The following is a 27,019-nucleotide window of genomic DNA, read 5'->3' as shown; positions in this document are numbered from 1 at the left end:
GGCGGGAAAGGCTGAGGCAGGGGGCGGGGAGGTGACGCGGGCAGAGCCGGAACGCGAAAAATCCGTCGGGGGCGCGCACGGGCGCCGGATCGATCGCGGCCGCTGCGGAGCCGGGGCGCGGAGACCAACGCCTGCCCCAGCTGCCAGGAAACTGCCGCTTTCAAACCCGCCGCAACCTCCGCCTCCTGCCTCTTCCCTTCCCCCCGCCCTCGCCCAGCCCTCTTCCAGTGCCCCGCCCCCTCGCGGCGCCCGGCGCGCTGCCGTCACCGGCCGGGCGCTCGGGAACGAGCCCAGCACTCAACTCTCTCGCCGGGGATTGGCCTGCGGCGGGCAGCGGGCGGGCCGTCGGCGAGAATGAAGACCACTAATTGGTTAGTGGGAGTGGAGGGGGCGGGTACTAGGATGACTGAAGTTTAGAGAGGGTGGAAAAAAAAAGTTTGGAGAGTGAGGGAGGGCGGAGGGGAGGGGCCGCGGAGTGGAGCTGACTGCGGATCGCCGGACGCGAGAGGCCCTCTGTCCCGCGGCCGGAGCCCAGAAAACTCGGATACCAAGTGACCAAACTCCTCGAGGTGGGGGCGTGGCTGGCAAGCCAGGCGGAGACGGGGCGGAGCCTCAGAGCCTGCTTGGGGCACCCAGAGAACCCGTGTGCTTGATTGGAAGACTACGTGCAGAATCTCGAGCTGTCCGCCGTGGCGGGGCCTCTGGAGTGGCCCGCGACAGCCGATCGCTTATATTGTGTCAGTGATTCTTGTTCGTCCATTCTCCACCGTGTTTTTGAACGCCAGTTGGGGCAGGGCTTTGGAGTCGCGTCAAATTAGAGTCCTGCACTTAACTGCTGTGTGACCTCAGGCAAATTAGAGAGCCTTTCCGAACTAAAAGTCCTCAGGTAAAAAGTGAAAATGATTGTACCTATCCGTCCAAACTGTTGTGAAGAGTACATGGATATATAAAAGATCTGCATTGTGCCTGGCAAAGGGTGGCTGCTCCTTAACATTTAGTAGCTGATAATGTTGATGAAGGACAACGACTGTGTCAGAAGTTGTGCTAGATGCTGGGGTTTAAAGACGAAGAAGACAGAAGCCCAGCTCTGAAGGAAGTTAGGGTCTAGTGGGAGAGACTGTCAAGTAAGCAGATTACTGGGGGCGGGGCGGGGGGGCGGTTGGAAGGTGCGTTAGGAACTAGCAGACCTGAGTTGGAGTCTCTTGGCACGCTACTTACTTGCTGTTTGACCTTGGTCGAATTTCTGTTTCAAGGTTATTCATCCGTAAAGGAGGTGAAAGGAGAAGTAATATCAAATAAAGGAGACCTTAGATCTCTTCCAGCACCATTTTTTCTTTTTTTAAATTCTTTTTACTTTAAAGAGAAAAGGAAACAAAATAACAACAAAGATAAAAACAAAACACAAAAACCAATAAAAACAATACAGAATTTGAAAACAAGATGATAGGAATTTAACAATGGTAGTTACAGTACATATTGTTATCTTCAATGAAGATGCTCTGATTACCAGATGTAAGAATGCAAGATTGATCAATTAAGAAGAATAAAATATAATTTTTCAGAAAACATTAGAAACTACAGAGTTTCACTAATCAAGATGGTAGGAATTCAACAATGGTTGTTATATTGCATATTGTTGTCTTCAAGTTAGTTGTTCAGATTACCAGATCTAAGCATGCAAAATTGGTAGAGATTTAAGCATTAACTGTTCCTTTCAATAAACCAATAGACATCAGCAGTTCAATTATCCCAGCTATCCTTGCACATACATATATGTTTTTCCCTTGCTTTTTTTCTCCTTTCCTTCATCCCAGTTGTTCCTTCCCTTTGAGCAGTTTGTTTCCCTTTCACAATGTCTATTGTACCTTTCGAACTTTATTTACCCTTTCAGGTTCTTACAGTAGGGAGACAATATGATGTTTATACATGTGAGTCTGCTTTATTTCACTTATGAGTATGGTCTCTAGTTGCCTCCATTTACCTATAAAAGCCTGGAGTCTATCTTTCTTTATAGCTGAGTAATACTCCATTGTATAAAGATACCATATCTTTTTGTCCCTTCCTCAACTGATGGGCATTTGGGTTGTTTCCAAGATTTAGCTCTTACAAATTGCACTGCTATAAACATGGCTACACATATATCACTGTGGTATGTTTTCAGTTCTTCTGGAAAAATACCCAGAAAAGAAATAGCTGGGTTGAGTGGAACCTCTAATCCTAGTTTTTTGAGGAATTTCCACACTGATTTCCACAATGGTTGCACCAGTCTACACTCTGCCAATAGTGGAGAAGAATTCCTTTTTCCCATACAGCTCCTCCAGCATTTGTTATTGGTTAACTTCTTAATGATGGCCATTCTTTCTAGGGTAAGATGGAATCTCAGTGTTGTTTTAATTTGCATTTCTTGAATGACCAATGATGTTGAACATTTTTTCATATATTTGTTTGCCACTTGTATTTCTTCATCTGAGAAGCATATATTCATCTCAGATGCCTATTTTTGGATTGGGTCTTTGAATTTGGGTGGGCTGATGTTTTTTAATTCTTTATATGTTCTAGATAGAAGTACTCTCACAGGATGGAAAACACAGAAGAAATAGACAGATTCCTAGATACAGATGAATTGCCAAAGCTGAATCAAGAAAATATAAAAATTCTCGTGCTTGCTTCTGCAGCACATATACTAAAAAGAAGATATAAAAATTCTGAATAATCCAATATCAGTCAATGAAATTGAAAATGTAATTAAAAACCTACCAACAAAGAAAACCCAGGTCCTGACAGATTCACAGCTGAATTCTACAAGAAATTTAGAGAAGATTTAAACCAATTCTTCTCAAACTCTTTAATGAAATTGAAAGGGAAACAATTCTCCCTAATTCATTCCTAGAGGCAAGTATTACCCTGATACCAAAACCAGAGAAAGACCCAAACAAAAAAGAGAACTACAGCCCTATCTCCCTAATGAATATAGATGCAAAAATTCTCCAAAAAAAATGCACCAATTTTTCAGCAACTCCTCACTGGCTTCTCTCCTCCATGGTCTGACACCCATTCTTCACTGTCTTTAGAATGCCCTTGGCCCCATCTCTTTTAAAAATCCTACCCACTCACCCCAGATGCCCTCTCTTCCAGGTAGCGTCTTCTGACTTCTCAGTCGCAAGTCATAAGTGTTTTGTCTGAGCTATACTTTGTTTCAATTTGTGACATGACATTTATGTTGTCTCCTGTCTTCCTTTGATGGCGGCAGAAAGCCCTTATTTAGTTATGAGTAACTCCACACAATCTCACCACATCTTAGACAGGACCCAGCTTCCAAGGCTGTCCTGATTTTGGTTCACACCATTGTATCAGTCAGAGTCCTGGCAGGAAACAAATGGCACCTTACAAAGATGCTGGCGGGGCGTGGGAAACCACAAGGGAAGTGTGGAACCCTGGGGCTACGGCTCCTCCACCTATGAAAGCCAGACTTTAGCAGAGAGGGCTACCTGACAGGCGCCTGTGACCTTCAGTCAAAGCATGCAGTCAGCTTAAGTAATTATCCAGAAAAAAAGGCTGGGAGATCTGTATCTCACCACCCTCCTCCGCCCTGCAGAGACATCCCCACGGCCTGATCTGCCTGGAAGCCACGGCAAGAGAGGCTCTTGATGCAGTCCATGATAGCCAGGCTCATGGAAGAGAGGAACAGGGTATCTGATAGGTAACAGAAGAAATATTAAGCACAGATAGAATGTGGGCTGTTCAGATGTGCCCAGGTCTGAGATAAAGCTTTTTTTGTTTGCCCTGAACAAGTATCTGTACTAATGGATTCCTGGATTCAACCCTGATAATCATCACATTATCTATTTTTGCTATAATTTTTTCCCTGCCTACACTGTATCTGTTAGAATGATTTTGGCTTCAAGAAACAAACTATCTGTAAAACAAGAGGTCATTTATTACATCATTAACATAAAGTTCAAGTGTGGGCACTTTCAGGGCTAATTCAGTGGTAGGATCATGTTACTGAGGAGCTAACCTCTTTTCCTGTTTAGTTTCTGCCACCATATATATATTGGCTTTTGTCTCCAAGTTTATCACCTCTTAATTACAATATGGCTGCCACAGCACCAGATATCACTGACACAAAATCAGAGCAGGTTAAAGAAATGCCGCTCCCATTTTTATAAAAGAGAAAATCTTTCCTAGACTTTCACTATTATTGGCTAAAAAAAATTCACATGCCCACTTCAGACCAGTCACTGACAAAAGGAAATGGCATTCCATAGTTCACTAACTTGATCATGGGTCACCCAAACAAAGTAGGGGTTCTGTTTGAGAGCAGAAAGGAAAAAGACTTATTAAGTAGGTATCCAACAGTGTCTGGCACATGCCTTAATTACAAATTGACTCTTAGGCATAAAACTGCAGTGATTATGAACTGAAGCTTTAGGGTCAGGCTGCACATTTGGCTCCCCTGTTTGCTGGCTCTGTGGTCCTCAGCTAGCTACTGAATCTCACCTGACCTGTTTCTGCATCCACAAAATGGATATTACAACAGTGCTTAACTGGGATTGGAAGATTATTTCTAGAATTCATGGGGGTTGGTGGATTATTTCTAATATCGTCAAAACTGTATGAAGCTATTATAAGGTGAGTTATCGTCAAAACTGTATGAAGCTATTATAAGGTGCTTAACTGAGTTATCGTGAAAACGGTATGAAGCTTGGGGCTGGGGATTTAACTCAGTGGCACAGTGCCTACCTGGCAAGCACAAGGTCGTGATTTCGATTCCCGGTACTGGAAAAAAACCGAAAAACAAAACAAAACAAAAAACTATATGAAGCTATATGAGTCGAGTGTAACATATAGCAAACATTCAACAAATTATTTTAGTTTGTGCAGAATTGTAATATTTGTGACAAGGCTAAGCACATCACTAATCACTTTTGCAACTTTGTAAATGTTAAATTCAACCATTTTAGTATGCTTAGGTTCAGTTTTTTAAAGATATTAGAAATAATCCACCAACCCCCATGAATTCTAGAAATAATCTTCCAATCCCAATGAATTACTTCTAGTAAAACAGTGTTCTGGAAATTATTACACAATTGAATTAAAAGGGTCACATTATAAACTTTGTCTTTTAAATGACAATTAGATTGTATCCATGTTTATTACTGCTTCCCAAAACTCATGATTGGCTTAAGAGTTATGATTTCCATTAGGAAATGTCAATAAGCCAAAATACGGAACATAGTTTAACAAAAATAACTGAGATGATTTGATTTGGTGATTCCCAACGCTTATTAGGGCTCTCTTTAATTTTAGAAATAGAGATAGGCTTTGATATGAAAATCATATAAGTTAGGTCCAAAGATGGCTACAGTAGCTCCAAATATCACTTCTTCACACAATAATGTCCAAAGACTAAATGGAGGGAAGACCATGTCTCCTTCCTCTCCTCAGATACCTTCCCCTAGAGCTCAAGGCCACAATTACCCAGTATCTTTTACTAAACCAATCTTTCCCACAGGTCATGAGATAACCACAGTTGCCTCTCTAGCTTCACCTCTGGTGTTCAAGAAGGCCTCAGTCTCTCCTGAACCACAACTGCACAATCACAGAACAAAACCAGGGGGGTCTCTTATGTATATGAAGAGCAAAGACTGGCATTTGAGAAAGAAGTCCACAGTGTCTGCCTCAAATATCCTGCACTAATTTGATTCTAATTTTTTGCTTTTTTAAGAAGGTGGGAAGTTTGAACTTTTTGTGGTGTTTTGTTAAGTGTTCCTAATGACAGTTAAGTAAATAAAACTTCAAAATGGAAAGTATAAATTTCCACTTTTTCTGATGTGACCTATGGTTAGTTGCTCTTTTGTCCAAAGTTACTGCAATGCTGGTATAGAAGTTCAGTTTGGAGTCTGTGAATTGTGGCCCTGAGAAATGCCAAAGCGAGAGAAGTGCACGGGGAGAAATGTTAGATTTCATCTATATTTATATTCCCATTCATTTCTTTCATGGAAACCTGAATCTTTAGTACCAGTCCGTCAAAGCATTGATGAAGTCATCCTTGAATGCTGAGGTAGGGGCAAGGTAGAGCAGATGGGTAGTAGAAATATTTGCCTTCTAGAGAGAATATGGGAAAATTTATCTTGTCTTCACCCACAGATTGCTACAATAAAAGCATCTTGAATTGTTAAAATCCTGATCCACACAATCTTTCCTATCTTAGAAAACGTTCAAGTTTACCTACCCATGGAAGAGATACATATAATATACTCCTACATTACTAGCCTAGCCAAATTTAGTGTTAGCTTTCTGTCACATCTTTACATTTTTATAGCATTTTTATTTGCCCATGCCTCTCGGTGAATTTATATTACAATGCTAAAAATATGCTCAATGACAACAGCAATAACAATAATAGCAATGGAAAATTTGATATCAGCTAAATAAACTGATATGTTGTCTAAAATCGGTATTATTATGTTTTATACAAAAACATGCATTTTTTTGGCCCATATGTACATTTACCTGAAAATGACCAAATGAATCTGGCCCAAATTCACAGAAGAGGAATGTTAAAAATCAACTTCACTGCCAACATGCTTTGAAAAAGAGAACCTAGTTAACAGTCAGATGTCAAATTTGTCTCACAAAGAAGAACAAAGAGAGCATTGAATGAAAGAGAAAATACCAAAGGACTCACCTGGCACATCTTTCATCTTTCAGCTTAGCTACCACGTGCTGCCCAAGGCTGGCCTTGATTTTCTACAGGTGGATGTGTGCATTTCTTCCTTCTTCAGAACCAGTAGCATGTTGTTACTGCATTTGAGATTATCTTTCCCAGGAGTCCTCCAGGTCTGAGCATCACACCTCCAGGTCTATCTGTGTATTTCGTACTGGGCTGGGCACTTTGCCTTTAGTATAGCTAGCATACATCCTGTCATCCATTCATTGGACAAACATGGAGAGTGTATGTGATGCACAGGCATGGGTTTAGGTACCTTATTTTTATGGGGAAGATGACAGTAAATATGACGTGACTAAATGATCCAGATAATTCCATGTAATAAAAACTCTAAGTTTAGTAGGAAAGGAAACCAAATGAAGTGATGGGGTGGTTGGGGAAGGATAGGTTCCGCAGATGGAAGGCTCAGGAACGACTCTGTTGAGAAGGTCACAGTTAAGCTGAGACCCAAATGTCAGGGAAAGGCAAGTCACACGACACAGGTAGACCTTCCAGGCCCACATCAAGACTTAGTAGGCCTGTGTCTGATGGAGGGAGAGAAAGTGCTGATGATGAGGCCAAGTGTGCCCGTGGAGGGCACGGGTAGGAAGTGACGTCATAGTGGAAGGCGGAGCCGGATCCCGGGAGCCAAAGTGACCATTCGGGTTTTGTTTCTGAACTGAACTAAGCCCAGTGGCATAATCTGGCTTAGTTTTAGACCTGATTGTTATGATTCAGGCTACTGTGCTGAGAAGGATGATGGTGAGAATCTGGGAGCCAAGTAGTAACTGGTATTACTGAAGCCAGCAGATAGGAGAAGTTAGACAAACAGGGCACAGTTCCTGAATAGTTAACCTAACGTAAACTAAAAGTCAGGGCTAAAAGAGTCAACACTCCAGACAGCCCAAACAATTACCTTAAAACTGAATATCAGGGCCTAATAAAATATAAGAGACAAAAAAACAGGTCCTTAACCAAATGAGAGACCTTAGAGTAAATATGAAACAGCTTGCCCTCTAGATATCAAAGGCTTACCTACAACCAGGAGCATTCCTGCTCTCTGTCACATATACCAGCCCCCAAAACTGAATAAAGATCCACGGACTTCAACATCTATGAGTTTTCTGCTTTATGGAAACCCCTCTCCAACAAGCGGGGAGCCCTTCTCGTTTATTCTTTCTAATGAACACACATCCAGCCATTTCCCCTGCTTGCTGCTTGCTTTTAGTCAACTTCAATCTTCACTGCTGCAACACAAACCCCAAAAGCTAGAGCGATCTGATTATATCACGTGGTACATATTTTAGTTATTATCCATGATTTCTGTCTTATAAGACCCTTCCCAAAGCAGGCCAGAGAAACTAGTTTCTCTTCACCAAGATGGGTCACAAAAACTATAATCTTCCCTTTCCTTTATATATTAGAGCTGGCCCCCCCAAAAAAATTCCCCAATAATGAGATAGAAGAAATAAAAGATAGGTAGAAATGAGTCAAGGGAATCATAACTAAAAATTTTACTTTTAAGAAGACTGCAATTTCCAGGAGACTGGAAGACTGGAAGACTGGAAGACTGTAACTTCCAGCCAAAGTTATCCAAGGCGATACAATCCAAAGAAGCATTCCTGGGTTATTTTAAGGCTCTTCCTCTTCTAAACCTATCACACCAAAAATTACAGTACTCAGGAGCACTGAAAGTTCATAAATTGGTCTTAGTGAGAAAGTAAAAATCAGGAATTTGATCCTAAAATAAAGGGAAAGGTTGAGAAAATCCAAAGAATGTTGAAGTTACCTATTAAAAAAAAATAGGCCCATACCCATAAAATGGATTAGTGCCCTTCCAGGGGCCTGGCCATCATTTTCCAAGGTTTCTGCCCACCCCCCAAGAAAACCATAAATGCTCCCTGTTCCAGAATATAAGTACCTCTCTGTCTATTTCTTTGAGTGTATACCTTTTAATTTCTGCCTGATAGAACCTTTCCTGTGCTTCTTACTGATGCAGCCTGAAAATTGTTTTTCTGCAACTGGAGTCAGTGAACCTGCACACTTGTTCTGTAAGAAGGAGGGGTCAGGTTGCTTACGTCTGCTACAGGAACCCCCTCAGACCCTGTCCGGTGACAGTAAGACTTCGATTTCAGAATGGATCCTCCTACAATTTGGGATCAGAAATTATCTGTGTTGTGAAAGTACAGAAAAGAGTCTGAGTCTGAGTTTGAGGTCATTTTCCTTCTATTTCTGCAGAGAAACCTAGAACAGGAATGCATTGAAAGATAACAGTAGCTTGGGCCAGACAGAAAGAACAGTGATGAAAATTTGTTGAAGGCACCGTGGAAATCAGAAATTATGGCTTTAATTTTCTTCACTGATCATAGTTAAAGAAATATAAGTTACAACTGCATTTAATAAGCTTTGTAGAATATAATTGCTTTGTTGCGATGTCCTTTCCCAGGAAGATAAGAAAGATTATGAGATTATGAGATTAGAAAATAAGAAGTGAGGGAAAGTTCTTAATTAAGTTTAAATTTATACAGGTTCTAACTTTTCTTACATTTATTGAGGAAAGCTTCCAAAAATATAATGTTAGTATCAAAGTCTTTGTTTCATTTCTCAAGAAAGAAGCATACACTCAAAGCACTTGATGTTTGTGAAACATTTATTATTTCTTTAATTTACAGAACATATTTGTAGACTATATCTCTTAAATTATAAAGGAACTCACCAGCTTTGTTTTAAAAGAACTCTACCACCACATAAAATCTTTTAGGTTCTTTGACAATAAAACTTCAGACCCTTGAGTCTTATTTTATCTCTTCAAAATGGAAGCAAATAAGCAGTGGCTTAGCAGATCCCAAAATAAAGCACAATATGATACTACTGCTCTTCAGAAGGAAAATTCTCACTTACTTGGCTAGCTTAGGTATAGTATTTCCAAACACACTCCTCAGCGTCACAGTAAAGTTGATTGGAGGTACACACCTAGAATCCCTGATACTTAGGAGGCTGAAACCAGAGGATCACAAGTTTCAAGCTACACAGCTTAGCAAGACCCTGTCTCAAATTTTTTAAAAATTCACAGGGCTGAGGATGTAGCTTAGTGGTGGAGAGCCCCTGGGTTCAATCTCCAGGACCACACACATACAAAAGAAAATTGATTGGAAATACAACACATGAGCTTAAGTCAAACATCTTATTCAAAGATAGGGTGCTGTAGCCTTTCTTATATGTATAAAGACATCAAAGTAATGTTTATATTTGCCTTTGTTAGAAAATGGAGAGTGATTCAAAAGAAAATAAACAGCCAAAAGATATATGAATAAAAGGCCCAACATCTCTAATCATCAGGGAAATGCAAATTAAAGGCATCATGAGATACCACCTCACACCTGTCAGAATGGCTATTATCAAAATAGATGAAAGATACCAAGTATTGACAAGAATGTAGAGAAAAGGGAACCTTTGTACACTGCTCATGGGAGTGTAAATTAATACAACCATCATGGCAGACAGTATGGAGTTTCCTCCAAAACCTAAAAGCAGAACTACCATCCAATCCAGCAGTTCACTTCTGAACACCATCCAAAGGGTTTGAATCCAGTATGTTGATGAACATCAACCTAAGCACCCATCAGTAGATGAATGGATAAGAAAATATAGTGTATGTATACACAATGGGAAACCACCCAGTCTTGAAAGAGAGTTAAAGCCTGCTGTTTGTGACAAAAGAAAGGAACTTCCAGGCTGTGGGGAAAATAAATTTCCATCCCATAAGCCACCCACTCTACGATATTTTGTTATAGTAGCCTGAGTTAAGACACAAATGATCAGAGTAATTCTTTCATAAGGAAAGGTAAAATGTCTCTCCACTGTATCCCCATTTCACTCAGAGAGTAAAAGCTGTTATTCCCACAATGACCAACAGGCCCTATGTAATGTGAGCCATTCTCATCCCTTCTGCCATCACTCAATTACCTCTCACACCTAGTTTTTTACTCCCTCCCCCCTCCCACTTGACCCCACCCCAGCTGCACCTGCTGCCTTGCAATCTTTCCTACGTGCCAATCATACTTCGGCCAAAGCCCGCTCCTCCCCACCCTCTCTGCCTGGAGAGCTCTTGCCCAGATGTGTGCATGGATCATTCCTTTGCCTCCAATTCTTTGCTCAGCTGTCCCTTGCTCAACAGACTCCACTCTGACCTCCCTAGTCCTAAATGCAGTATCTCCCAACTCCTCATCCTCTTTACCCTGCTCTGCCTCCCTTTCCTTCTCTAAAGTATTTCTCACTTTCTAATGCACTCTACAATTTACTTATTATGTCTGCTACCTTTTGCTCTGTCTTTACCTAGAATGTAAGTTACACAGGGCAAGAATCTTTGTCTTGTCCACGGACTTCTCCCTAACGCCTAGAAGGCAGCCTGACTCTTAGTAGGATATCAGTAAGTGCTTGTTCACTTTGCCTCTTTCAGATACATAACTTGTTTCAGATATATAACTAAAGTAATTTAATCTTCAAAATAATTTTAAAATAATTCAGCCCGTATTGATCCTGTGAGATATCTGTCGTCACATTCCTATCAGAGCAGGAAGTTTATACATGCACGCTGAGGTTCCTCAAGATTCTCAGTCAAAATGAACTCAGTTAATTTTGCTTCACACCTAGCTTCTTTTCATATGCTATAATGGTCATTCAGTTTCACAGCAGAACAAACATTAAAATACTTAGGTTATGAAACAGTGCTCTTCATTGCAACTTTGTTAGAAGAGTTAAAACCAAAAGGACTGACCTAAGTATTAGCAAAATACAGGGATATTTAGGGAGTCTCATGCACTATTAGTAAAGAATGTAAATTGGTTCAACCACTTTGGTAAACCAGAAATTTCTACTAGAGTTAGCATCTGTATGTTCTATGACCCATTAATTCTAATCCTGGGTATATATCCAAAAGAAATGCATACTTATGTGTTCCAAAAGATCTGTACAAGAATTATTCATAATAGCCTGAAACTGGAAATAACTCAAATGTCTATTAAGATTAGAATGGTTACATAAATCCTGGAACATTGATACAATAAAATACTATACTATATGGTAATGTAAGAAAAAACTAACCTGCACACAACAAAATGGATGAACATCACTGTCATAATTTTAAGCAAGCCAGACACACAATACTTACTATATGATTCCATTGACATGGATTTCAAGAATGGTCAAAACTAATGTATGGTGATTGAGGTCAGAATAATGACTACTTTGGTGGGAATATTGACTGCAGGGGACACAAAGGACCTTCTGGATTCTTGCTGGTGCTCTATATCTATATCTGGGTAGTGCTTTACAAAGGTATAAACAGATGTGGAAATTAATCTGGTGTATGCTTGATATTACACACTTTATCATGGAACACATGCACAAATTTTCATAGTTTTTATCAATGAAGAAATGATAGATTTAATGGTTACAGAATGCCTGGTTAGCCATCTAAAATTTTTCTTGATTATTGATCCTACCATACTTCTTATTTAAAAATCAACAGATGAAATATTTAAATATTTTAAAATGTGGGCTGAGGGTGTAGCTCGGTAATAGAATGCTCGCCTAGCACATGTGAGGCCCTGTGTTCTATTGCCAACACTACAAAAATAAAAGAATAATACATAGTAAAATTGTTTATAATATTAGAGGGAAGATGTCTCTCTGATCGAGACACACAACACTGGATAGACTTAAAGAAAAGACTGTTAAATTTGACTCCAAAGTATATATATACACAATAAAACAATCACCATATGCAAATTTGAAAATAAGTTACAATCTTAGAACATTTATAATACATGTTAACAAAGACAAATTTCCTTCTTATGCAAAGAGATCTTATAAATCAATAAGAAAACCTAAAATAAATAATCCAGTGGAAAGATAATCTAAGTAAAGTTATAGAAAAACTGATTTTAAACATGTAAAATGTTTATAAAACAATAAAATTCTATTTTTTTACCTAGCAGATTATCAAGAATCAAATAATTTGATAATATATGAAAATATATTTTGTTGTTGAGACAAGACCATAAGTTGGTATATTTCTTTGATAGGTAATATGTAGCATCAAAATTTTTAAATTTTCAATGCAGTTCTACTAGGAGGAGTTTTCAAAGACTCATTTACTGGCATACATACTGAAGCACTGTGTAAGATATAAAACATCCAGAATAGATCCTAGTTAGTTGCATTACAGTATGCACATTCAATAAACTACTGTGCAGAATGAGGTAGAGCTTCATATGCTGATGTGAAAAGATCCCTCAGATAAAATTTAAAGGTACAGAACTATAGGCTCTCATTTGGAGCAAAAATGGGAAGTAGTGGATATACACATATATATGCCTCTATTCCTCTGTAGAATACACAAGAACGGATGGCTACAGTTCTCTGGGGGCAATGTGACTGGGAGAATGGAAGAGGGAAGTGTTTTTTCATGTAAGGTTCATTGCATTGTGAGTTATTATTCTTACAAGTGTATGTATTATATTAAAACAAATACAATATATTTTTTAAAAAAAAAGAGGAAGTAGAATACAAGGGAGAAGGAATTAGCGAGAGGAAGGTGGAGGTAGGAGAAGAAAAAGAAAAATAAAGACTTTCACTTCCACATGTCCCACCTCACCTAGCCAGATGTATTGCACATAATATGCCAAATAAATAAAACTACTCTGCCAGTCCTGAGTTTTATCTAAGTACCAGTTAAGTAGTTTCAACTCAGATTAATCTTTGAAAAGCAGACTCCTTGGGGGATGACATGCTCAGGCTAGGGAATTTTCTGGTTCTTGGAGGTAGTTTATACTGGCAAGAAATTAAAGTATTAACTTTAGCAGAGATGAAGGGTAAATCAATATTGATGGAAAAACGCTATCACACCAAAATAGCATGCCACCTACCTGAAGCCAAAGATGGAGGAGTTTAAATTACTAGGGCAAGTCCTATTCACAGACATTTCATTAACATGGGCTTTTGGAGAGATTTGGGACTTAGTAGATTTCTAGACCTGGGTTGGCTGAAAAGATTCTAACACATGCTGATCTTGATCTAGGGGAATAATCTGTAGCAAAGGGAAGTTGTTTTAAAGTGCACTGAAACAAAGTTTTATTAAACACTAATAGAGCAACAACCAATATACATAGGCAGTGAGACTTGGGATATTACCAGGAATTAAATTTTGAATGTGCTAGTGTCAAGTTGGCTCATTTTTAGAAATTTGCTAAAAATAAATATCAAGGAAAATATTCATCTATCATCAGTAAGATTCTTTCCAGTTGTAAAAACATCTAATAACCTAATACATCTAATAATAATAAATAATGGATGCATAGAATTGCTAACGTTTAGAAACAACAATGGAGTTATACTTTTTTATAACCAAAATTATAACCTTTCATAGTAGCAGAAGTGGGTGTGGTAAAGGCAGTAAAGTGAACAAAGGACAAGTTATTCAAGGGGCCCAAACTGCCAATTCTGGAAGAGAGTGGTACTCAAACCTTTGGGGAGCCTTCTTCTCTCCATACTGAGCTAAAGGAGAAGCCTGCTATTGCTGTTCCCATCACCAGCAGAGCAGAAACTAAAATCATAGAAGTCTTGTGACCTGTGGAGGCAGGTTCCCTCATCCTTTTCTCTCTTTCCAAATCACCCGTTACAGGCTGAAATGCATGCTCTTCATTCTTTTCACAGACCTCTGTAAGATGCTTATGTAACAGCTTGGCCTTTTCACAAAAATGAGGCTCTGTGCTGGGACAAGTTGCTAGCTCTATCAAGAATTCTAAATGTTGAAATCCTCAAATATATTATTTTAAAGGTCTTAAGCATTCATTCAGATTATAAATTATGGCATTTCTACAGAAATCAGTCTGGATTGAATCTTAGGATATCCAGCATGACTGGAGCAGAGAGGTCCGTGGAGACAGAAGGTAGTAAAAAGAATTTATGAAAAGAATGTTGGAATGAGCCTAGGACACTATTTGGTAATTAATGAAAAGCCATAATAGATTATAGAACAATACAAAATATAACCAGAGGGGTACTTGTAGACCATGGAAGCTATGAGAAATTGGAAAAGAAATAATTCTTTTAATGCATATGCAGTAAACAACATCAGGAAGGCATTATAAGCTGCTAATAGGAGTTAATACAATTTTCTCTGAGTGGTTGAATTATCAATGCTTTCTGTTGTATCTGTGTCATCTAATTTTATTGAGAATGTATGAATTTGTGTTGCTTTGCATTTAAAAAGCTTAAATTATGCAAACATTTATATTATAATGAAAAATTCAAACACAAGAGAAAGCAGTAGTAACGTGAACCCTATATGCACGTTACATTACACAACTATCAAGATTTTGCCATGTTTTCTCCATCTCTCATTTTTTACTTTCTTGCTTTTCGTTACTTTACCAGTATCTTGCCCTTGTTGGTTCCTGTGTCTATCTGACCTGACTTATTCATCCTTGATAGTTTCCTTGCTCTCTGGCACAGCAAGATGTACCAGGCTCTTCTTAATTTCCTGCCACAGGTCTGAAATCAGCCCATCTCTCAAGGTGCTCTGTTTCCTTTCAGTGGAAACAAACAGAGCGATCTTAAACTGTTTTGAAGAAACAAAGGTGTAAACTAACAGCAATTTCATACAGAGGTGATCCCTGGAAAATTATGGCCATTACCATTCTGAGAGTTGTGAGAAAATAATAAAAATATCATCAAACAAATAAGAATATATAAACCTACTAAAACAAAACAAAACAAAACAAATTTGTCAGCATTAAAAACTTGCTCTTGTGGGTAATTCTTCTTCTGATTGTTTTTTCTACCTGGGAAATATTCAGCTTCTTTGGAATCTTTTATGTAAAATTCCCAAGCCAGTTCTTACTGGTAAAATTTAGCATCTTTTACACTCGCACCTTCATTTTCATTTTCATAAGTCTAAAAAAATGCTATGAGACATCTAATACCTTTTCCTTTCTGTGTAGAGCAGTTTTCATTCTCTACTTTAGTCTGGACAAATAAAATATCATTGTTCCATTCACACAATGGGACCAAGATTTTTTAACCTTTAAGGCAATGATGCTTAACTTTTTTCCCCCATCAGAAGTGAGGAACATACGGAAAGCCAACCAGTCATGGTGATTTTCAACTACAGTAATTATCAGAGTGTGGAGGGAAAAGTTAGTCTGTCCTGCTAAGGACATACTCTGCAAGAATTTTAAATTTGGGTGGTGGGACAAGAAAAAGTAATCTCGGTGAGAAACAGGAGTTTCAGGGGCCTAAACTGCACACGTGTCTTATGGAATGAATGTGTGGCCCCCACCCGCATTCATATATTGCAATCTGATCCTCTATGTGATGATACTAGGAGGTGTTGCTTTTGGGATGTTATTAGCTCATGAGAGTGGAGCCCACATAAACAGGATCTTGCCCTCCAGACACTACTCTTTCTCCCGAGTGAGTTGTACACATGGAAGAGGGCCCTCACCAGGAACCTGACCTTGTTGGCCACCTAATCTCCAGAACTGTGAGAAATAAATGCTGGTTGTTTAAACTTACCCTGTTTACGGTATTTTGTTATAAAGCCCAAGATGACTGTGTAAATACACATGTTTAAATAGTAATCACTAAAATGTGAGGAAGGTTTACCACGTGTCAGGCAACGTTCTTAAAGCCCTTCCACACGTTCACTCTTTTAATCCTGACAAAACCCCATCAAGCAGGTAATGATTACCTTCATTTTTATAGATAAGAATATGAAGGAATGAAGGCTGAATAAGTAAGGAGCACAAAACCACTCAGCCATGCTATGAGGAGCCAGAATTTCAATAAAGGCAATCTGGCATCCAACTCACTCAGGGCTTTTTTGATCCCTAAATAAATAGAAAGACCCAGAATTCAAAACCACAACCGGAGAGAAATTATTCTGTTTAAGACGAAAACTAGCAGAGCCTTTCTTTTTAGAAAGTAAAAACAAAAGGTGGCCACTATCACCACTATAATGTTATGCATAACACAACAATAACATATCCAGTTCATAATTGTATAGTTGTTACTTGAGAAAGAACTAAAACGTGTGGTTATTATTTAGAGGGTTACTTTTCTCACAGTGTTATGTAAGGTCAATGTAGGCGGGGACAATACTGTCATCTTTATATCTCAATAATTCCTAGCATTGAAGGGGTAAATAATGTATGAAATGAATAATTTTTTTAAATTTTTTTTTCTGTCTTTTGGAGATAGGGTCTCATGATGCAGTTCAGACTGGCCTTGAGCTCACTTTGTAGCCCAGGCTGGCCTTGAACTTGCAACGATCCTCCTGCCTCAGCCTCCCGAGTGTTGGGATTACAGGCGTGTGCCACCACACCCGGCATGAATAATTTTTTAATGAATTAAAGTTGATAAAAGCTCTGGATTTATGACACCTATGTACAGATGACCATACATTGGCCCAATCCAGACAGATTTGAAAGTGAAAGTGAGTACTGGTTTTAACTTGCCAGGATACTAGATCCTTCTTCTTCTTTTTTTGGTACTGGGAATTGAACTTAGGGCCTTGTGCTTGCCAGGCAGGTGCTGTGCCGCTGAGCTACATGCCCTGCCCCCAGCCCCTTCTTACCGCAGAAACCACAGGTAACCAAAACAGTTGAATCTGAGGAAAAGGTAACCTATAAAAGTGATAGTGGACCATATTTAAGAAGAATAAATGCTATTTTATAGTTTGAATTCATCAGGCCTACAGTTTCTTTCTCCACCTGCTTTTACGACCCATTGCTAAAAACTTTTCCTGTCATCTTGTAAGTTCTGTCTTTACTCTGCTCTTCTGTCTTACACATAGCTGCAGATATATGCCTCAACATTTATTCTTTGTTCTTAGTTGAAATTGTAATCTAAAAATACAATGCAGTATTTTCAGAGCCAAACTTTACACATAATTTCAGTTTTTAAGGTTTCCTAAATGTCTGGACCATTTACATATTTTAGGGATGGTAAATCTTTATTGTCAAGCCAGAGAAATATTTATTCTTTGAAGTGAAAAATGTGTCTGTTCTTTCTGTGTTTGTCTGTATGACTTAAAGAACAGTATTTATGACTTCTATGAACTCTTTTTGTATTCTATAATTTGGAGGATAGTGGTGGCAGTAAAAATCTGTTTATATACATCCTTATAAATGATTTAGCTTTCCTGTTTGTCAACTCAGCCTTTTTAAAGTCTCATACGAGCCAGAGCAAGGGTACAATATCACTTGCAGTGTTTCTTTGCAAACATAAAAGGAAATGACTGTGTGTGGCTCAAAGATACTACTTACATTGCATTGTAGACAAGGAAGGAGGAATCGTAAGAATACTAGTTACAGATTTAAATGGCTTGCCAATGTTCCATAAAGCACTTATTTCATTTACTCCTCCAAGTCTGTGCAATTCAGCTCAGCTACTGTGAAGCAGAAAATATTATCAATTAGAGGCACAGTATGTTGGTCCTGAATCACAGGCTTCAGTACCCTGTTGTGTTATGATACCCAAAGCTCTACCCTGCTCCCCACCCCAGCAAACACATCACAGCAGGATGGGATATGCTCAGAAGCTAGATATATATGAAAATTAATAGAAAAACTAAAAAGGCAAAAAGTTAAGAAACAAAAGTTTCTCAAGCAAACATCTGGAAAGCCATTACACTAGGAATAAAAAGGTGATACCTGACCCACAAGTATTGCCCCCTTTAGTACTAAGACTAAGACTAGATCTCTAAATTGACAAAACTGAGAGTAACTAACAGGTCAAGTAGGGCCTCGTCTCAAACAGTATTGAACTTATCCTCTCCTTTCTCCCCTGTCCAACTTCGCAGTCAATGGTAGCATCATTACAAACACAAGAAACTGAAATCATTTTAACTGAAGTGCAGGTCTCTTTCCTGCACAAAAGTGCTGTGGATGATTTTCACACTATAATATTCTTTATATCTGATGTTACTTCCTCGTTTTCATGGCCTCACTCTAGTCCAGGACTTTGCTGATTTGTTTGTGGAATGTTAGAACAATTCTCCCACTGATTTTCTAGCTGTGCAAGGTTCTCCATCTCTAATTCATCTACTCACTTTGTGAGTAACAGATTAATCTTCTCAAAACATCACTTTCATTTCCTTCTCTGGGGAGGCTCAGCAACTCCATAATTTGTATTATCTTCACCCAAAATCTGGATTCTCTCCATAATGTATATTCCTTGCATCCTCCTTGTCTGATCTCACTGGACCTGAATACTTATTCTATGACATATTCAAGGCCTTCCCTATGCAAGCCCACAAACTATAATCCCTCTGAACTGTTCCTTGGCCTGCTCACCTGGCATAGCCTTTTTTTCTCCCTTTATCCATTAAAATTCAACAAGCTCAAGCCCTTGATTTTTCTGAATTTCAGAGGCTTTCCATATTCATGGGCTTTGCATCTGCAGCTTCAACCAACCCAGATTAAAAATATTTTAAAAATAAATTACATCTGTACTAAAAATGTAAAGACTTTTTTCTTAGCATTATTGCCTAAGCATTATAGGATCACAACTATTTATATAGACTTTACATTATGCTAGGTATTATAAACAATTTAGAAATGATTTAAAGTATATGTGAAGGGGTGTATAGGTTATATAGAAACACTATATCATTTAAATAAAGAACTTCAGGGTACTGGAACCAATTCACTGAAAATACCAAAGGATGGCTATTGTTTGACCAACATTCTAAATTTTTTCAGTAAGCAAAGTCTGTGCTATCACCATGTTCGCCTCACTGAACTTTGAACAGGGGAGGCAGATGGTCATAACGCTTGAGGGTGGTTCCCACATCAAATTCATGTTTTAAGAATGAGATATTGGGTGAGAATGTTAAGCTTGTTTAGCCTCAGTTTACTTATCTGTAAGACAGGGGAAGTAATAATACCTCCTTCATAAAAATTTTGAGAGATTAAATAAGACAATCTAAGTCAGGGCTCCCCAAGCCCCAGAGCATGGACTTCTACAGGTCCATGACCTGTTAGGAATCAGGCCACACAGCAGGAGGTGATCAAGTAAAGCTTCAGCTATATTTACAGCCAATCTCCATTGTTCATATTACAGCTGAGCTCTACCTCCTATCAGACCAGTGGCAACATTAGAATCTCATAGGAGGATAAACCCTAGTATGACTTGCACATGCAAGGGATCAAAGTTGCATGTTCCTTATGAGATACTAATGCAGATGATCCGAGGTAGAGCTGAGGCGGTGATGCTAGTGCTGGGGAGCTGTTGCAAATAAAGATTAGCATTAGCAGAGAGTTTAACTGCATGGAGACCATAATAAATCAGGTGCTGGCAGGCTCATATGAAAACCCTATCAGTGTGCAGCAAGGGGCAATTAAACTGAATCCCCTCGTAGAAAGCTTTATGATGACAAGTAAGTCAATGTACTTCAGTTGCACGGCTGCATCTGGTGATAGGCTTTAAGTTAAAATCTAACACTTATTTTAGTTTATGTATGGCCCACCCATAATTTTATTTGCCACTTCCACCAAGCCTTCTTCCTGAACTGCACGCTTGTCACAGTGACATTTTGGATAAGCCATAAAACTAACCCTAGCCAAAATGAATTTTTAAAAATTACTATGGAGCTTCTATGAAAAGGAGAAAAGACCCAACATGAGGCATCAGAAAATACTTAAGACTGTCAATAGAAAGAAAGCTGCATTAAAAGAAATATTAAGAATCCTACTTATAGGTTCATTGCAACATGTGATTTAACACCTCCAAGCCTGCTTTGTATGATATGTGGTGATTGGCTATCTAACAAAGTTATGAAACCTTTAAAACTGCTTTGCTACATGGAGACTGATCCTGCATTAACAGACTAGCTTTCAGAGTTTTTCAAAAGAAAAAAATGTGAATACTAAGAACAGAAGCAATTATTGAAGGCCTCCACTTCATCAAACGTGTCTGCATGAGTTATTTCAGTGGCTAACTTCATGGCTGAGTCTAAGAAGCCCTTTACTATTGGTGAAGGGTTGATCCCACCTGCTACTAAGGGTATTTGTCATAAACTTTTAGAGGAGGCTGTGGTTTGAAAGATGGCACATGTGCCTTTTTTAGTTAGCACAAAAATGAAACAAATTGATGAAATAGAAGAAGATATTGAGGCACAATAGTTAGAGATGGCCAATGAGTCATTGTGGTACACAACACAGGTTGGTGAGTCTCTGCCAATGTTGACAACAAGGTAATGCTTATTTTGTGCAATATATTCTTCAGGAGAATGTGCACAAGCATATGTTATGTGCACTTTTGTTGCCAACTCATATCACAGTCACAGAAGTATTCAAGTCTTTTAATGACTGCATACCAAGAAAACTGAATTGGTCATTTTGTGCCAGTAGTATATATGCATGAGTGGAGGAACTGCCACAATGGGTGGCTTTTTGCTTTTACTATTCCACTCAAAAAAAAAAAAAAGAGTCTATGCACTGTGTCATCCATAAAGAAATCCTAACTAGCCAAGCAATGCCACCTAAATTTAACAACATTTTTCAGGATGTGATTGAAATTATCAATGACATTACAATAACACTCTCACTTAACTCATGTCTATTCATGCAACTCTTTGAGGAGATGGACACAGACCACACATGTCTTATACACAGAAGTGAGATGGCTTTCTGAAGGTAGCTCACTGGCCAGAGATTTTGAATTATGAGAGCTACTCCAGCAATTTCTTCTAGAAAAAGTCATCAATGGCAGCACATTTCAGTGACACAAAACTGCTTACTTGTATAATATATTTAACCTGCTCAACAATTCAACCTGTCACTTCAGTGGAGAATGACAACTATGTTCAACTTGGTATGTAAAGTGGATACAATCAAAGCCAAACTGTAATTAGGGGGGTGATGCATGAACATTGGGATTTTTGACATGCTTTAAATGGTAGCAGAGATTTCAAAAGAGACTGAGCTAAGGCCTTCTTTCCCTCAGTTTGTGCCTGATCACCCCATTTCAGCTTTTTTTTTAAAGATTAAAAAAATTTCAAAATAAGATAATAGGAGGATAACTAACAATAGTTAATACATTGTGTATTGTTATCTTTAAATTAGTTACTCAGAGTCTAAGATATCGTCATTTAATTGTCCAAACAAACAATACTAGCACAAACTATGTTTTCAATGAACTAAGAGAAATTAGTAGTATAACTATCATATATATATTTTTTCCCTTCCTTCTTTTCTCCACTCCCCCATCCTAGTTTCTCTTTCCTTTTGAAGTTTCTTCCCATTTTACAATATCTATTGTACATTTTGGATCTTATTTATTCTTTCAGCTTCTCAAACTAGGGAGACAATACAATGTTTACACATGTGCATTTGGTTTACCTAACTTATGAGTATGGTCTCGAGTTGCATCTGTTTACCTATTAAAGCTTCCAGTTTATCCTTGTTTATGGCTGAGCAGTACTCCATTGTACAAAAAGTCCACATCTTTTTTATCCATTCCTTGGTTGATGGACATTTGGGTTGTTTCCAAGATGTAGCTATTATGAATTATGCTGATATTAACATTGGCGCACATATATTGCTGTGGTATGAAGTGTTAAATTCTTTTGGAAAGATACTCAGCAGGGAAATAGCTGGGTCAAATGGGACCTCCAGTCCTAGCTTTTTGAGGAATCTCCACACTGATTTCCACAATGGTGGCACCAGTCTACAATCCCCCAACGGTGGAGAAGTGTTCCCTTTTTCCCCACAGCCCCTCCAGTGTTTGTTATTGGTTGTTATTGGTTAATTTCTTGATAACAGCCACTCTTTCTGGGGTGAGATGGAATATCAGGAATATCAGTATTGTTTTAATTTGCATGTCTTGAATGACCAGTGATGTTGAACATTTTGTCATATATTTATTTGCTGTTTGTATTTCTTCATTTGAGAAGTGTGCATTCATCACAGATGCCCATTTTGAGACTGGCTCTTTAAATTTGGAAAGTCTGATTTTTTTTTTTTTTTAGTTCTTTATATGTTCTCAGTAGTAATCCTTTGTCAGAGGAAAAATGGCAAGCATTTTTTCCCACTTTGTGGGTTGTCTCTTCACCCTTTTGGTGATTTCTTTTGTATGCAAAAACTATTTAATAAGATGAGATCCCAGTTTTTGATCCTTTGTGGTAATTCTTGTGTGATTGGGGTTTTATTCATAAAGTCTTTCCCTACACCAACGTCGTCAAGAATTTTATATATTCTATCTTCCAGCAGATTTAATGTTTCTGATTTAATATTTAGATCTTTGATCCATTTCGAATTTTGTTTAGTGCATGGTGAAAGCTCTTTGGCATGTGCAGAGTCGGTTTTTTCAACACCATTTATTAAAGAGGCTATCTTTCTTCCAATGAATGTGTTTTGCACCTTTGTCAAAGATAAGGTGATTGAATGTGTCTGGAGTTGTTTCTGCATCTTCTACTCTCTTCCATTGATCTTCAGGTCTTTTTTGCCAGTACCACACTGTTTTTATCATAGTAGCATTATAGTATAATTTCAAGTCAGGGATTTGATGTCTCCTGCTTTGCCTTTGTTGCTCAGAATTGCTTTTGCTATTCTAGCTCTCTTTTGGTTCCAAATGAATTTTGGGATTGTTTTCTCTAATTTTGTGAGATATGCTATTGTAATTTTGATTGGAATTGCATTAAATCTGTATAACAGTTTTGGAAATATGGCCATTTTCACTATATTGGTTCTTCTACCCAAGAGCAAGGGATATGTTTCCATTTTCTGATACCCACTTCAATTTCCTTTTTCAGAGTATGGTAATTTTTAACATAGAGGTCTTTTAAATCATTTGTTAGGCTGATTCCTAGATACTTCATTTTTTTGGAAATTAATGGCAAAAGATATTGTGAAAGGTGTTGTTTCCCTAATTTCACTCTCAGTGAGCTTGTTATTTGTATACAGGAAGACTATTGATTTTTGAGTATTGACTTTGTATCCAGCTACACAACTGAATTTGATTAATAACTCTAGGAGTCTTTTGGTGGAGTTTTTGGGGTCTGTATGTAGAGTATTGTATCACCTGCAAATAATGATAATTTAACATCTTCCTTTCCTGTCATTATTCCTTTTATTTATTTCTTTTGTCTAATTATTCTGGCTCAAGTTTCCAGGGCTATGGTGAATAAGAGTGGAGACAGTGGACATCCTTGTCTCATTCCTGATTTTAGAGAGAAAACTTTTTGTCCTTTTTGTATGATGTTGGTTGTTGATTTGTCATAGATAGCTTTTATCAGATTGAGAAAAATACCATCTATTCCAGTTTTCTGTGAGGCTTTATCATGAATTGGTGCTGAACATTGTCAAAAGATTTTCTGCATCTAATGAGATGGTCACATGAATTTTTTCCTTGGCTCTGTTAATATGGTGTATTACATTTATTGATTTATGTATTTTGAAACATCCCTGCATTTCTTTGATGAATCCCACTTGGCCATGGTGTATAATCTTCTTGATGATTTGCTGCATTCTATTTGCCAGTATCTTATTGAGCATAGGTATCTTAGTTGGGTCCTTCTCTGGTTTTGGTGTGAGGTTAATGCTTGCTCCCAGGAATGAATTTAGGAGTATTGTTTTCCTTTCAATCTCATTAAAGAGTTTGAGAAATAGTGGTGTTATGTCTTCTCAAATTTCTTATAGAATTCAGCAGTGAATCTGTCAGGGCCTGGGCTTTTCTTTGTTGATAGTTTTTTAAGTATATCTTTGATTTCATTGATTGATATGGGTTTATTTAGGATTTTTATATCTTCTTGATTTAGCTTTGATAATTCATATGTATCTAGGAATCTGTCCATTTCTTCTGCATTTTCCATCTTATTAAAATACAAGTTTTCAAAGTAGGGTTAGATGATCTTCTGAATTTCTGCAGAGTCTATTGTAATTTCACACTTTTCATTCCTAATGGTGTGAATTTGAGTCTTTCCTTTCTTTGACAAGGTTGGATAAGGGTTTGTCTATTTTATTTAACTTTTCAAAGAACCAACTCTTTGACTCCTTGCTTCTTTATATTATTTTATTAGTTTCCAATGCACTAATTTCTGCTCTGCTTTTTATAATTTTCTCCCTTGTATGAGCTTTGAACTTAGTCTGCTCTTTTTTTTGTAGAAGTTTGAGGTTCACTATTAAGTTGTTTATTTGTGTTTGTGCTGTTTTCCTGATATGGGTATTCATTGCTATAAATTTCCCTTAGGACTGTTTTCACTGTGTCCCATAAGTTCTGATACGTTGTGTTGTCATTATCATTTAATTGTAGAAACTGCCTAATTTCTTCTTTAATCTCATCTGTGACCCACTTGTTGTTCAGGAGGGTGTTACTTAATTTCCATGTGTTTATGAAGTTCTTGTGGTTTCTTTTGCCATTAATTTCCAATTTTATTGCACTTGAGGGTTTGTGCTGAAAAGTCAGCTGATTCTGGTAGGCTTTCCTTTGTAGGTGATTTGTTACTTTTTCCTAACTGCTTTTAAGATTCTATTCATGTGTTGAATTTCTGGAATCTTGACTATGATATGCCTGGCTGTATATTTTTTTTATTATGGCTAATTGGAGTTCTATATGCCTCATTTAATGTATGTCAAATTCTTTTTCTCTACCAGGGAAGTTTTTAGCCATGATGTCTGGAGAGTTATATATAAATTTGTGCTATTTCCCCCTTTTTCATTGACTCCAATCCATCCTAAGTTATTCTTCTTTGCCTCATCTAGCAGCTGCTGTATTGATTTCTCACAGTCTCTTGCTATTTTTAAGAAATCTTCCTTTTCATGATCACTAATCACAAGCCTGTCTTCTATATCTGAGATAGTGTCCTCATTTTGGCTTAATCTTCTGTGGATATTTTCAGTGGATTTTTTATTCTCCTGGATATCTGCTTGAATCTGCCTTATGGATTCCACTTCTTTCCTATGCTGAGCATTCATGATTTCCATAATTTTCTTATGCTCCTCTATGTTTTTGTCTATATCTGCTCTAGCATCACTAAGCATGTATTTCACTGTGGACACCATCTCGGCAGCTATCGGAGAAATTATTTCTGATTTCATTTTTTCTAGAGCCTCATTCAATTGCTTTGTTGTTACCACTTCAGAGAGGTCAGATGGGTGTCTTTCAGATTGTCCCACCTCATTGCCCCCTGGGTTTGCCTTTGGTGAACTGGATGTCTGGTGTTGTATCTTGTTTAATTGTCTTCTCATTTTCTTTTCTTTTTTTTAGTTTAATTCCTGGGGTAATGCTTGTAAATTGCCTATACTGTGTTGCTCTATTGCTAATATTTAGAACCCTTAGGAAAGGACTACTTCTCCAAGGTTTCTTCCAGGTATAGCTGGTTTTTGGGTTTTGAGTCTGTTGCAAGATCCTACCGGTTTAATTTGTTGGGGATGAGAAGCCCAGCCCCCTGGTTCTTTGGCCCTGTGCCACAGTATTTTCTGTGACCCTTAGTTAATCCCAGTCATGTAATACCAGGAAAACAGCTGTTTAGAACAATTATGTCACTTTTGGCTATAGCGGTACTATCAGCAATGACAATAGTATCAAACATGGCCTAGAAAATGATAAACTGAAGTACCATTAATTTGACACCATTAACTATATGAACTAGCTTTCTGGTTATTAACAAAATCTAAAACAAACAAGAAAGTTATATGCAGTATACAAGTTTTTAATATGTCAATTTTTTCCTCAGGGGTTAAAATTTAAAATGGGTTAGGGATAAAATAGAGAAGTGAAAGAAGAGAAAGAGATTAGAAGTAAGGCTGGAGGACAAACGAGAATCACACTATCTTTGGGAAACTGCAGCAGAAGACCAGAGGGAAAGAGAGAAGGAAGATATAAAAAGAGGAACAGAACAGAACCACAAGCACAGGGAGGCTACAAACCACATTCACACTCATATAAAAACAAGATTAAATCACCACCACTACAACAACAAACAAACAAAAGAGAGAAAGGAAAGAAAAAAGTCCCCTTCCAGGTATGTCTCTGCACTCACTGGTAGAAAACACATGGAGAAAGAGTCCTGATCTGTCTTGATTTATCCCAGCAGGTAACAGTAGCTTTCTTGTGGGGCAGTAGATAATCTCAGTGAACCTGCACCTTCTGGCCAAAACCAGACTCCTTGGGCCTGCAGCCATCAGCGCATCTTCTGTGGGCCTGAACCAAGCCGGGAGCTGCTAGATGGAGCCAGCAACGGCTCTGAGTTCTGAGCTCAGTTGACCCCTCTCCAAGATGGCACCTGTTCAATCATTCACC

General features: G+C 38.2%; 1 long non-coding RNA gene across 4 annotated transcripts in view; it reads left to right on the top strand.

Moving 5' to 3' along the window:
• The first annotated feature begins 6 nt into the window (after nucleotides 1-6).
• The window catches only part of LOC102011238, a 60,278-nt gene continuing 33,265 nt past the window's right edge, over nucleotides 7-27,019 (top strand). For all 4 annotated transcript variants that reach the window (XR_261713.2, XR_261711.2, XR_001234858.1 and 1 more), the window contains exon 1: nucleotides 7-371. This is a non-coding gene — a long non-coding RNA (uncharacterized LOC102011238). The remainder of the gene's footprint in view (nucleotides 372-27,019) is intronic.

Source organism: Chinchilla lanigera, unplaced genomic scaffold, assembly GCF_000276665.1.
Source record: "Chinchilla lanigera isolate Chin_1 unplaced genomic scaffold, ChiLan1.0 scaffold00034, whole genome shotgun sequence".
NCBI lineage: Eukaryota > Metazoa > Chordata > Mammalia > Rodentia > Chinchillidae > Chinchilla > Chinchilla lanigera.
This window is presented reverse-complemented; position numbering and strand designations above follow the sequence as displayed.